This window comes from Triturus cristatus, chromosome 5_1 (genome assembly GCF_964204655.1).
Source record: "Triturus cristatus chromosome 5_1, aTriCri1.1, whole genome shotgun sequence".
Classification (NCBI taxonomy): domain Eukaryota; kingdom Metazoa; phylum Chordata; class Amphibia; order Caudata; family Salamandridae; genus Triturus; species Triturus cristatus.
The window spans coordinates 77,868,786-77,882,251 of NC_140587.1; positions in this window are offsets into that span (position 1 = coordinate 77,868,786).

Below are 13,466 nucleotides of genomic sequence, written 5' to 3' on the forward strand. Positions count from 1 at the left end.
ACGGTTTGGATGGTTGGAGTTAATTCTGAGATCAGGCATGCTTTGACTGTACGACACACACATGTATTGTAATAATGTAGAATCACGGCATCATCTTGTAAGTGTGATTCATTTATTTGTGGTGGGGTACGGGTTTGTGGGGATGACAAGAGGTGCACAGCGGGAGTGTAGAATCCAGAGTTCACTGGGGGAGTTGGTATCCTTGTCGTAGCAAAATGTCAGAGTCCATGCCACAGTCTTCGTCAACATAGGTCAGACAGTGACCAGCAAGTCCATGTGGCAGAGAATGTCATGTGCTGCTATTGGGCCAGAGGGCCAGGTGCCAGGCCAGGTGACCTGGGAGATGGTGATGTTCTGCTGACTCTCACAGTCTTTTTCGTGGACGACCCACCTTCCTGCGGGGACCCTCGGAAGCAGTCCGTGACGATGTCTGTGACGCTCCGTCGGATGAATCCTCCTCCTCCTGATCCCTCCCTGTGTCTGGTAATGGCCTTCGCCTGGTGCCACAGGGAGGGTTGCCCATGTTGTCGGCAATCCGACGGAGTACACCGGTCATTTGGGTTTGCACCGCCACGAGCTCAGCCTGTCTATCCTCCATCCTTCCTTGGTGTTGCAGTTGACAGGCATGTTGCTGGGACTGCAGGGTCTTCATCTCCTGGAGGGTCCCCTTGATGTCATTGAGGGTGGACGCAATCTGGTCCATGCCCCTGGTGTCACGCCGGTATGTATCCAGGATGTTGCTGACCTGGGACACTACCGGGTCCTGAGCTGCCTGGTCAGGTTCGCGCCTCCGCCGTCCTCCACTCCCGCCACCCCTGCCCACGTGCACCTGGCCTGCCGTTGTGGGTGCATCGGGTCTCCGGGACCCCTGAGGGATGGCATCTGCGTTGCCGCCTGCCTCCTCCTGGGTGCCCGGAGGACCGTGTCCCTCCTGGGCAGACTGGCTGGGTGGTCGTGTGCGGGCAGGGCTCCTGGACGTCTCCTGGGATGTGGCAGGAATGGGGGTGGTGGTTGGCACAGTTGTACCTGACGCAGGTGCTGCAGGTGGTTGGACACCAGAGGGGCCAGGTTGGTCTGGGTCATCCACGGAGTGGTGAGAGTCATCGCTGGCGGTGGGGTCATCATCCCGCGGAGCCTGGTCCTGTGTGACTTCCCCCCCAGTGTTGGGGGGTGTTCGTCGACGTTGACCTGTGTGTGAGAGAGACAATGTTAACAGTGTCACATGTGGCATCCATGTTGCATGCATTTCTGATTTGGCACTCTTCCTCTGGGTAGTTGGATCTGTCCTGCATTCCTCTCACAGTGCACTTGTGCATGGCTATGTCCCTTGGCCACAGCTGTCAGGGCTTTACGCATGTGTGAGACACAATCTTAGTTGATGCATCTATTTGGGTACACAGTCAGCAGTGTGGTGTGCGGGCGTAGCGAGCCATGCAGAGGCGCCTTACGTGTTGCACTGTACGTGGCCAAATGGTGTTTTGGCAAGGCAATTTGATGTTGCAGGTAGGGGACTGAAGCATTTGTGACAGGGTTCTTACCGACACGGTGGGTGGGTATACTGGGTGTGTGGTTAGGTCTGTGCCTGCAGCACGGATGGACTCGTGCACAGATTGACACATGGACCGGTCTTCATCTACGGAAGGGGGGGTTGAGGCACTGCCAGACCTGGTCTGCATGCACACAGTCCACCGGCTGACGAGTGGACATGGCCACACCACCCAAGGGTGATTTAGTCTCCCTGTGTCTCCCTTCCTCCCTCCCTCTGTCACCCTCCTCCCTCCCTCTGTCGGTCTCCCTCTGTCACCCTACTCCCTCCCTCTGTCTGTCTCCCTGTGTCCCCCCTCTGTCTCCTTCCCTCTCATTCCCCCTCTCCCTCCCTCTCTTTGTCACTCTCTGTCACCTCAGGCCAGCTTCCTGGGCACACACAGTTAGCCGGTCTTTGAATGGCCATTGGCTTGTTCATGTGAGTTAGTCCCTGTTCTCCGGGCACCCATTGGGCAGTGTGTCTGAGTGTAGGCTGCTGCTGTGGCGGTGTGTGCTGAGACTCTATCAGAGCGATGCATCTTCATTGTCTGCTGTTATGTGCAAATTGTGCCTTCAGACCCATGGCATCCTGCATGGCAGCCATCATTTGCAGGCAAGACAGTACTGTGTGGGTACACACAGTTTGTATGGCTGTGCCCTGGGCCATATGGGCTGAGGGCATTGTTGTGTGCTTGTGAGTTGCTCAATGTTAGTTTTGCTGCCCCCACTCCCAGCATCGACCACATCCTGTGTTGTGTTGGTGTTTTGTGTGGCCTGTGACTTGGCATGGCCCTGATTGATGCATGGGGCATGGAGGTGCCAGTGGCATGTGTGTGTTTGTGGAGTGTTGTTGTGTCCGGTGGTGGCTTGGGGGGGGTGGCATGCATGATTGATTGTGTATGGCATCCCCCCCATGTGAGGTGAGTTGTTTGTGTACTCACCAGGGTCTGGGAGTCCTGGCAGTCCGTGTAGTCCCTCCACCGCCAGCGTGGACATCACCTTCTCCTCCCAGGGATGGTATAGTACCGGTCTGGGGGGCGGCCCTCCTCCAGTGATGTTCCCCTGGTTGTGATTGTCAGTCATCTTCCTCTTGACCGTCCTCCGCAGATCGTACCACCTGGATTGGCACTCGTGCCTGGTCCTTCTGGTTGTCCCAACAGCATTCACAGAATCGACGATCCTCTGCCACATGGCGGTTTTTTCGGATATGCTGGTCTGTCTGACCAATGTCCCAAAGAGCTGTGGCTCGACTCTGAGGATTTCGTCGACAAGGATCTCCAGCTCCTCCTTTGTGAACTTTGGATTCTTGGTGGTGGACATGGCGTGGGGTGTGGTTGTGGGGGTGTGGGTGTGGATGGCTGTGGGTGTGTGGGTGTGGTAGTGGAGGTGTGTGTGTGAATGTGATGAGGGGGTGTTTGTGTAGGTGGTTGTGTGAAGGTATGCAAGTGTGAGGTTCAAGTATGGTGGTGTGGGTCGTCTGTGGGCTCTGGCAGCAGTGGGTCTGTTGCAAAGGCTCATGGTTTGTGTGTGTGGTCCATTTTTATTGGTCCATTTGTGGGTGTGGCTGTGTTTGAAATTTGTGTGGGTGTGTTATGAGGAGTGATTGAGTTTTGGGCCTCTGTTTGGCAGTTTGGCAGTTGCAGGTGAGTGTATGTGATGTTTGTGGGGTTGTTGGGCCTGTTTGGTGGTGTGGGGAAACTCTACTTGACTCTCCTTGTGTAAATATGGTTTGTCCGGGTTCAGTACGTGTTTTTTTGGCGTCAGTACGGTCCGTACATGCACTGGTGGGGGTGCGGTCCGTACATTCCCTGGTGGGGTGGTGGTTAGGTGCGTAAATACACGGCTGGGGTGGGGGTTTGGTGCGTACATACACGGCTGGTGGTTCGGTGCGTACATACACGGCTGGGGGGGGTTCGGGGGCGTACATACACGGCTGGTGGTTCGGTGCGTACATACACGGCTGGTGGTTCGGTGCGTACATACACGGCTGGGGGGGGGTTCGGGGGCGTACATACACGGGTGGGTGTTTGGTGCGTACATACACGGCTGGTGGTTCGGTGCGTACATACACGGCTGGGGTGGGGGTTTGGTGCGTACATACACGGCTGGTGGTTCGGTGCGTACATACACGGCTGGGGTGGGGGTTTGGTGCGTACATACACGGCTGGTGGTTCGGTGCGTACATACACGGCTGGGGGGGGTTCGGGGGCGTACATACACGGGTGGGTGTTTGGTGCGTACATACACGGCTGGTGGTTCGGTGCGTACATACACGGCTGGGGGGGGGATTCGGGGGCGTACATACACGGGTGGGTGTTTGGTGCGTACATACACGGCTGGTGGTTCGGTGCGTACATACACGGCTGGGGTGGGGGTTTGGTGCGTACATACACGGCTGGTGGTTCGGTGCGTACATACACGGCTGGGGGGGGGTTCGGGGGCGTACATACACGGCTGGTGGTTCGGTGCGTACATACACGGCTGGGGGGGGGTTCGGGGGCGTACATACACGGGTGGGTGTTTGGTGCGTACATACACGGCTGGTGGTTCGGTGCGTACATACACGGCTGGGGGGGGTTCGGGGGCGTACATACACGGGTGGGTGTTTGGTGCGTACATACACGGCTGGTGGTTCGGTCCGTACATACACGGCTGGGGGGGGTTCGGGGGCGTACATACACGGCTGGTGGTTCGGTGCGTACATACACGGCTGGGGGGGGGTTCGGGGGCGTACATACACGGGTGGGTGTTTGGTGCGTACATACACGGCTGGTGGTTCGGTGCGTACATACACGGCTGGGGGGGGGTTCGGGGGCGTACATACACGGCTGGTGGTTCGGTGCGTACATACACGGCTGGGGGGGGTTCGGGGGCGTACATACACGGGTGGGTGTTTGGTGCGTACATACACGGCTGGTGGTTCGGTGCGTACATACACGGCTGGGGGGGGGGTTTGGTGCGTACATACACGGCTGGTGGTTCGGTGCGTACATACACGGCTGGGGGGGGGTTCGGGGGCGTACATACACGGCTGGTGGTTCGGTGCGTACATACACGGCTGGGGGGGGTTCGGGGGCGTACATACACGGGTGGGTGTTTGGTGCGTACATACACGGCTGGTGGTTCGGTCCGTACATACACGGCTGGGGGGGGTTCGGGGGCGTACATACACGGCTGGTGGTTCGGTGCGTACATACACGGCTGGGGGGGGGTTCGGGGGCGTACATACACGGGTGGGTGTTTGGTGCGTACATACACGGCTGGTGGTTCGGTGCGTACATACACGGCTGGGGGGGGGTTCGGGGGCGTACATACACGGCTGGTGGTTCGGTGCGTACATACACGGCTGGGGGGGGTTCGGGGGCGTACATACACGGGTGGGTGTTTGGTGCGTACATACACGGGTGGGGGTTCGGGGCGTACATACGCGGGCGGGGGGTGGTGGGGTGTTCGGCGCGTATGCGGGCACATGTCTCCATGGTTGCTATGGGAGTTCGGTTCGGACGGTGTTTTTTGCGTACGGTTGTGAAATGGGGAGGACGGGAGGGATCGTACTTGCGCAGTCGGACTTTATTTTTCCGCACGGTGGGTTTCTCGCCCGGGGACGTGTCGGTGACTTTTCCCGACCCGAGGACGTGTGGGGAAATCTTCCCAATGCGATTCGTATGGACTTTTTTCCGTTCGAATCGTACTTGGCAGTTTGTACGCTACTTTGACGATTCGGACGGAAAAAAATCCGGATACGAGTCGGACGGGGAATTTTTTTACCGGATCGGAATTGGCACCTAAGAAGTACAGGCAGTGGGTGACCATAAATGGCCATAGAGTGGAAGCTCTTAGAGATACAGGAGCCAGTGTGACAGCTGTTAGGTGTCACCTGGTGTCTCAGGAGCAGGTGGTCCCCAATGCATTCTATCCCGTTGTTGCCGCTGACAACACAGAGAGACACTGCAAGGTGGCTCAGGTTCCCTTTGAGTGGGGGGGGGGTCTCTGGTACTCTTCAGGTAGCTGTGAGGCCCGCCATGCCTGTAGACTGTTTGTTAGGGAACGATTTGGAGAGCTCACCTTGGGCTAAGGTGGAGCGGAGTGCTCACCTGGAGATGTTGGGTATGCCGGATTGGGCGTGTGTCACCACACGGTCCATGGCAGCCAGTAGAGGTACTCAAGAGGTCCTGGAGCCTGAGAGGGAGGCCCAGGAACCGGCCTCAGAGAGAAGGAGCAAGGGGCGCGGGAAGCCGGCCCCTGAAGTTCCCACGGTCCAGGAGGAAGCAGACCTTGAGGGGGATGCCCTGGAGCCTACAGGGGAGCAGATAGCTGAACTGGGAGACCTGCCGGAGCTGACCCATTGGCAGCAGGAAGGGGGTCCCACCAGGGAGGACTTTTGCAAGGCACAGAAGGAGTGCCCTTCTCTCGTGGGTATGCGGCAGCAGGCTGCAGACCAGGCCGCAGGTGATCAGTCAGGATCGCATTTCGTTTACTGGGAGAACGACCTCCTATATACAGAGCCTAAGGTTGCTGAGCCTGGGTCAGCCCGTGCGCTGGTGGTACCCCAGGACTTCAGAGCCTTCCTACTGGGGCTGGCTCACGATGTGCCATTGGCAGGGCATTTGGGGCAGGACAAGACCTTTGAAAGGCTTGTCACCCACTTTTATTGGCCTCAAATGCGCAGGAGTTCAGATACTCACTGCAGGACATGCCAGACTTGCCAGGCAAGTGGAAAGAGTGGAAGGAAGCAGAAGGCTCCACTCCAGCCATTCCCTGTGGTCGGTACCCCATTCCAGCGAGTGGGGATTGACATTGTAGGGCCACTGGACCCCAGGACAGCGATGGGCAATAGGTTCATCCTGGTCCTGGTGGACCATGCCACCCGGTACCCGGAAGCCATTCCTCTAAGGACAGTGACGGCCCCCGTGGTGGGACGGGCACTGATGGGAATTTTCTCCCGAGTGGGATTCCCTCTAGAAGTGGTGTCTGACCGGGGTACCAATTTCATGTCCAAGTACATGAAATCTCTTTGGCAAGAGTGTGGTGTAACCTACAAGTTCACCACCCCTTACCACCCCCAAGGAAACGGGTTGGTTGAGAGATTCAACCGAACCCTCAAAGGCATGATAATGGGCCTAGAAGGAGCCATGAGGCGTAAGTGGGACGTCCTCTTACCATGCCTTCTCTTCGCTTACCGTGAGGTGCCACAGAAGTCTCTGGGGTTCAGTCCCTTTGAGCTTCTGTATGGTCACCCAGTCAGAGGACCTCTAAGTCTGGTCAAAGAAGGCTGGGAGCAATCTCCCAGGAAGCCTCCCCAGAATGTATATAGTTACATGCTGGCCTTCAGGAATCAGACTAGGCGATTCAGGCAACTTGCTGAGGCAAATCTGGAAGCCAGCCAGGAGGAGATGAAGCGGTGGTACGACCAGAATGCCACTCTGGTAGAGCTTCAGCCTGGACAGAAAGTATGGGTCTTGGCCCCCGTGGAGCCGTGTGCGCTCCAGGATAAGTGGACCGGTCCCTTTGAGGTGGTGGAGCGCAAGAGTCCTGTTACCTACGTGGTGGACCTGAAGTCTCCTAGGAACCCCTTAAGGGTCCTACATGTCAACCGCCTCAAGCCCCACTTGGAGAGTTCCCAAGTGGGCATGCTCTTGGCAACAGATGCTGGAATGGAAGAGGAGACAGAACCTCTTCCTGACCTCCTGTCAGCCAAGGAGCAAGATGGGTCAGTGGATGGTGTCATCCTCTCTTCCACCCTGACCCCTGAGCAACAGAATGATTGTCGCCAGTTGCTGGGACAGTTTTCTGACCTGTTTTCCCTGGTCCCTGGTGTCACTGATTGGTGCGTCCATGATGTGGACACTGGGGATAGTCCACCTGTGCGGCACAAGGCCTACAGGGTGACTGACAGGGTGAGGACCTGCATCAAGGAGGAGGTCTCCAAGATGTTTGCCCTCGGGGTAATTGAGTCTTCTAGCAGTCCTTGGGCCAGCCCCGTGGTCTTGGTCCCAAAGGCTGCAGCGCCGGGAGCCACACCCGAACTCCGGTTCTGTGTGGACTACAGAGGACTCAATTCGGTCACTAGGACCGACGCACACCCCATCCCCAGAGCTGATGAGCTCATCGATCGGCTAGGGGCTGCCAACTACCTCAGCACGTTTGATTTAACGTCTGGGTATTCGCCTTGACCGAAGGGGCCAAAGAGAGGTCAGCATTTTCCACCCCAGATGGGCACTACCAGTTCCGGGTTATGCCATTTGGGATGAAGAATGCCCCTGCCACCTTCCAGAGATTGGTCAACCAGGTGTTGGCTGGGCTGGATTCGTTCAGTGCAGCCTACCTGGATGACATCGCAGTGTTCAGCTCCACTTGGGAGGAACACTTGCGTCACCTCTGGGAAGTGTTGATGGCGCTGCGCAAGGCAGGCCTCACGATCAAGGCGAGTAAGTGCCAGATCGGGCAGGGTTCCGTGGTGTACTTGGGACACCAAGTTGGGAGTGGCCAGGTGGCACCCCTTCAGCCCAAGATAGAAACCATCCTGAATTGGGAGGCGCCCAAAACCCAGACGGAGGTGAGAGCCTTCCTAGGTCTCACCGGGTACTACAGGAGGTTTGTCAAGGGGTATGGCAACATGGTTGCCCCCTTGACAGCGCTGACTTCGAAGAAGCAGCCCATGAAAGTGATTTGGACTGACACCTGTCAGAAAGCTTTTGAGGCCTTGAAAACTGCTATGTGCACGGCGCCCGTGCTCTTGGCTCCCAACTTCTCCAAAGAGTTTATCGTGCAGACAGACGCTTCAGAGCATGGTGTGGGGGCTGTTCTTTCACAGATTAATGAGGAGGGCCTAGATCAACCCGTAGCCTTTCTTAGCAGGAGGTTACTTCCACGGGAACAAAGGTGGAGTGCTATTGAGCGTGAGGCATTTGCTGTGGTCTGGGCGCTGAAGAAGCTAAGACCCTACTTTTTTGGGTCTCACTTCCGGGTTCAGACGGACCACAGGCCCCTCAGATGGTTGATGCATATGAGGGGTGAGAATCCAAAGCTGTTGAGGTGGTCCATTTCCCTACAGGGTATGGATTTCACGGTGGAACATCGCCCTGGCACAGATCACGCCAATGCTGACGGTCTGTCCAGATTTTTCCGCCTTAGTGATGAGGAACTCCCTGGGGTAGGGTAGTTCTCCCCACTTTTCAGCTGGAGGGGACACGTGTTAGACCTGGCACCTTGGCGTGAGTCTCCCTTCCTCTTTTTGTCGCTGTGCCTCATGTGTTTTTATGGTGTTGGCCGCTCAGCGCGCTGTGCCACTGCCAACCAGTGTCACGGTGCGAGTGCTCCCTATGTAAATTGTATAAGTTGGTTGGATTCCATGATTGGATTGTTTGGTTTACTATCAGACCCCAGTACAGTGCGCCGGGGGCGCCAGGGCATGTTAATGCGAACACCGCTGGTGGGCTTGCAGCACTGGTTGTGCCACCCACAGAAGCGGCCGGTAAAATATATCCGAGGTCTGCCATCGCAGAACCTGCGTGCAGTCTGGTACTGACATGCTGACCGGCAAGTGCCCACACTTGCCAGTCCCCAAAACCTTCCCTTAGCGGCATGTTAGTCACCCCTCTGGTAGGCCCGCGGGCAGGGTGCGTTGTAAGCCTAAGGTAGGACAAGCCCGGATGCGTGGCATGTCCTAGTAGTGAATTGCCGCCATCTTGTTGTTCACTACTGCAAGGCTACCCTGTTCTCATAGGCCAGTATGGGCGGCCGGGATTATTACACCCTATGATCCTAACCGACCCAGGGAACATGGTAGGAGATCGAGTTTAGTATGCCTGAACTCGGAATAATAAGGTACATCTTTTCGCAAGGTTTATTTTAATATTCCGGGTTTGCAAATGCCGCTTTTAGAAAGTTGGCCTTTGCTTGCCTAAACCTTTCAGCCGCCTCTGCGTGTTGTGTATGTGATGTCTGGCTGGTGTGAGTGACAGGGCTGGGGGAACCCAGATGGGCAGGGCTAGGTAGCCTGGTATGAATAGGACGATCGACAGGTAGATGGGTGGGAGGAGTGCTCCTAGGTTCTGAATAGGACAGTGCTCTGCTACCTCAATGCCGGCTCCGCCCCCTGTGGAGCGTCTGATGACTCTGCCCTGCACTCTGAAAGGAGAAGCCTGCATCACGTAAACAAAGTGCTCAGAAACCGGACTGAACTAGGCAAGGGCCCCCCTGGCCTGGGAGAACAAAAGATTTGTGGTATAAATGGAGGAGCCCTGCTCCTAAAAAACTAGATCCGTTTTTGACCAAGAAGAATCTCTGCCTGAGGAGGAGGCACCGGGAAAGCTGTAGGAGGAAGACTGTCCCTATCCTGGGGGATTGGCCTGCAGTGGTGACCTTGCTGCCAAAGGAGAGAAGAGAAACTGTTGCTGAAGACTTTTACTTTACTTTTACTTTCAAGACTTGTGCTTTTCCAAAACGATCTCCAAGGGCTTGGAACTGAGCTTGCCCCCTGAACTGAGCCCCAGGACCATTGGGCTCTACCTGATCTTCACTCGCCTGCTGCTGGACTGTGGTGTCCTTTCCCTCGCCGGAGCTGTGACCCTCGTGCCCAGTCCCTCCCTGAGCCGTGACCAGGACTGCTTAGCCGCCCCCGCCTTGGGAAGAGCCTCGCTCGATCGGAGCCGCTCCCCCTACGCTGTGCTGGGCTGCCCCGTCACCTCGCTCGTTGGAGGCTCGCTGTGCACCTTCACCCTCCCGCCGGAATCGGCGTTTGTGAGCATCTCCAAGCCTCGGACGGCCCGGACGCATCTGCGTGCCCGGCTGCCCCGCTTTGTTCACACGCCACCTGCAACACCCGCTCTTGCCGTGAACCTGAAGATCAGACCCCCATCGTGAAGTGTGGGAGCCCCGGACGCCGCCTCGCTCTTCTGTCGAAGAGCCGCTGAAATCCCGCACCCGCCTTTGCGTCAAGAAACAAGGTACTGTACTTACGAACTCGACCGCGAGCTCGCATCGGATCCAGGGTCCGCAACGTTCTTATTTCCCTGTCATCTGCTGTGTGCTCCCTGGGCGCTGCCTCAGCACGAAGTGCGCTGAGGCCTACAGTTACCTTGTGCCCGCCTAAAGAACTTTCCGTAAAACCAAGAGAACTTGACCGTATTTCCAAGAATTGTGGCCCCATCAGTTCAACGTTACTGGGCCTTGTATTTGAATCTGCTGAAACTACATAAAAGCTTATTTTTATATACTTCCTGATTGGTGTCCGTTTGTGGTGCATGCAAGGGGTTTACTGTACGTGTAATTGCATTTGCTTAACCGTGTACGCCTGAGACTTAGCCTAGACTGCTCGCGCCACGCACCTATAGGGTGAGCAGGGGTTATTCTGGGGAGTCATCCTTCGCCCTGACAAGAAGTAAAGGGTCCCTGCTTGTTGTGGGTTCACACCTGCGTCAACCAGAGCCCCCTCATTTCTAACACCACTTCTAGAAGTGGCACTTCCACACTAGGTACATGCACGCCGCACACATCATCGCGCAGCATTCACTCCCACGAGTCCGCACATACCAAACTCGGGCCTGCACACCCCACGCATCAGGAACTACTAGGGACACATACATTCCCCATGCATTCCTATGGGAGGGCAGGCCTATCTCACCACATGCACTCAGAGCACGCACGCACTTTACCCTGGGACACAGGGAAAGTGCGCAGAAGCCAAAAAATCACCACACCAAGTCACCAGTAAAAAGCAAAAAAAAGTTCAGGGGTGAACCTGCCAGAAGGGCCAAGTCCAACAACAACATATAAAAGTACAACACAACATGTATTTAGACCACAATTCAAATTAGGGAAGTATATAAGACAAAACAATGTGTCCCAATATTTACAAAGACAAGAACACTTTAAAAAAAAAAAAAAAGGTATAATGGAGCGAAGAGAATTCAGTTGAGTTGAAGCCAGAAATTACGGGTTGAAAAAGTTCACATTTAGTGTAGCAGAACACTGGAGCACCAATCAAAGTTTGTAAACAGCAATAATTTCCACAGAAGGGGACGCTGTTTCAGAGGCATGGGTGATGGCATTAGGATTGCCAACGACATGGTCTGCGACATTTTGTGAACGCTCTTAGGCATGGTATTACAGCCGTATTAATAGAATTTAGTTTGAGCCATACTTTCGATAAATAATTTCTATTAATTTCGTACAAACGACCCTCTCCCTGTGGCCGTTGTACCAATCACCTAATGTTGCACTTTTCAAAATGTTTAGTGCACCTCTTTTTAACAGCATGGTTAGTAGTGTAACCACAAGAGGGTCTCGTTCAGCTCTGAGCAGGGGTCCCTGTTATTAGGAGGAAAGTGGGGCGTAGATAGCATTATTCGAACTACATTTGGGATATGCACTACCTCTTATTCGCACATGTATAGACAAACGAACGTGTTGATTCACCGTAGATAATTTTAGGATCTTCAAAAACCGGGGACTAAAACTAATAAGAGATGGTGGAGCATGACTTTAAAATTGAACACCTGCTTTGCAAGGTTCACCCGCTGTGCAATGGTTTACCCATAAATCGTCTAACGCAGCGGTCTTCAATCTGTGGGGCGCGACCCCCAGGGAGGCTGTGGAGTCATGGGAAGGGGGCTTGCATTCCCCAGCCTTATTGTCTGCACGCAAGGATTGTTGAATGGCATCCGCTCCAGGCGCTTGTACCAGACAGAGCCTCGCACTGGGAGCTGCTCTGAGAAGCAAACCTATTGTGCACACTCCTCCCCAGCTGATGATGGAGGATGGGTCTAGCGGTGGGGGGGGGGCAAGTACCAGCTTAATTGAGCCTAGCACACCTGTTAATGTACTGCGTCTTCAAGGGAAGGTGCGAGCTGGGCTTGGGGGTTGGAGGGGCTGTTCTATCCGAGATGAAAATGGGATGGAAGTCACAGGCCTAAACCACCCAGCCACGAACTTTCCTTACCTTTTGCCATTTGTCATTTTTCCTGTTTTTGTCACCTAGTTTACACAACAACGTTTAAAATGCATATTGTAAAGGGCTCTTGTATTAAGAAGTGGTTTTAAATTTTCTATATTTTTATTGTGCATAAAAAAACCTTTGCACTAGAAAGGCTTATTGACATCTGTTGCTAGAATGTCTATATTTCCTTTTCAATACGTTTGCAGATATATTTTGAAGATTTATTTCTATTAACTTTTAATTTATTATTCCTTGCTCTCATTGAGGCATAATTTTGCTAAATATATTTATAAAGTGCAATTGCACGACCCTTCGTGTGATGATAAATAGTTTCTGCAGTGAAAATGCTTGCAAACATATTTAAATGGCCATTCTCTTACTTTTTTGATTAAGACAACCGTCCTGGGATGGTTAATTCTGATAGCTGGAATGTCATTCAAAGAGGGTTGTGCTGTGAAACGGAAATCGAGCAGACCGCTAACTGCCAGCTTGTCTGAAAGAAATGCAAGTGTGAGCTACAAGTTATTCTGCACATTTAAATAAAGGATGCTTGGAAGCAGGTACTGGTTTTAATTGATCAAATCACTCAAAGCTTTGTGATGACAAAGATCTATTCTTTTTGAGTGGTAGTGCAAAGAGATAACAATTGAACTGTAAAGTGTGTGCTTATAATTGTATTTGTATAGCGCTTACTACCCCAGGAGGTGTTGAAGTGATAGTTTTGTAAAAAAAAAAAAACAATTGCTTGCAATCTGAGTATTACTAAAATGCAAGATTTAAATAATTACTTGCATATTCACAGTGCTTTCTGTCACAAGCTGTGACCTTCTAGCACTAAAAATGCATAAGTCCCTATTCTCCACTGCATGATCCAAGATTTAATTCTGCGGGTCTCTGGTTACACACAGACCGCATCAGTGCATTAACTAATAAAGGTTTCATAATGTACTATTGTGCATTTCCCACTTAGTAACAACGTTTTATATTTATTTTTCATTTAAGC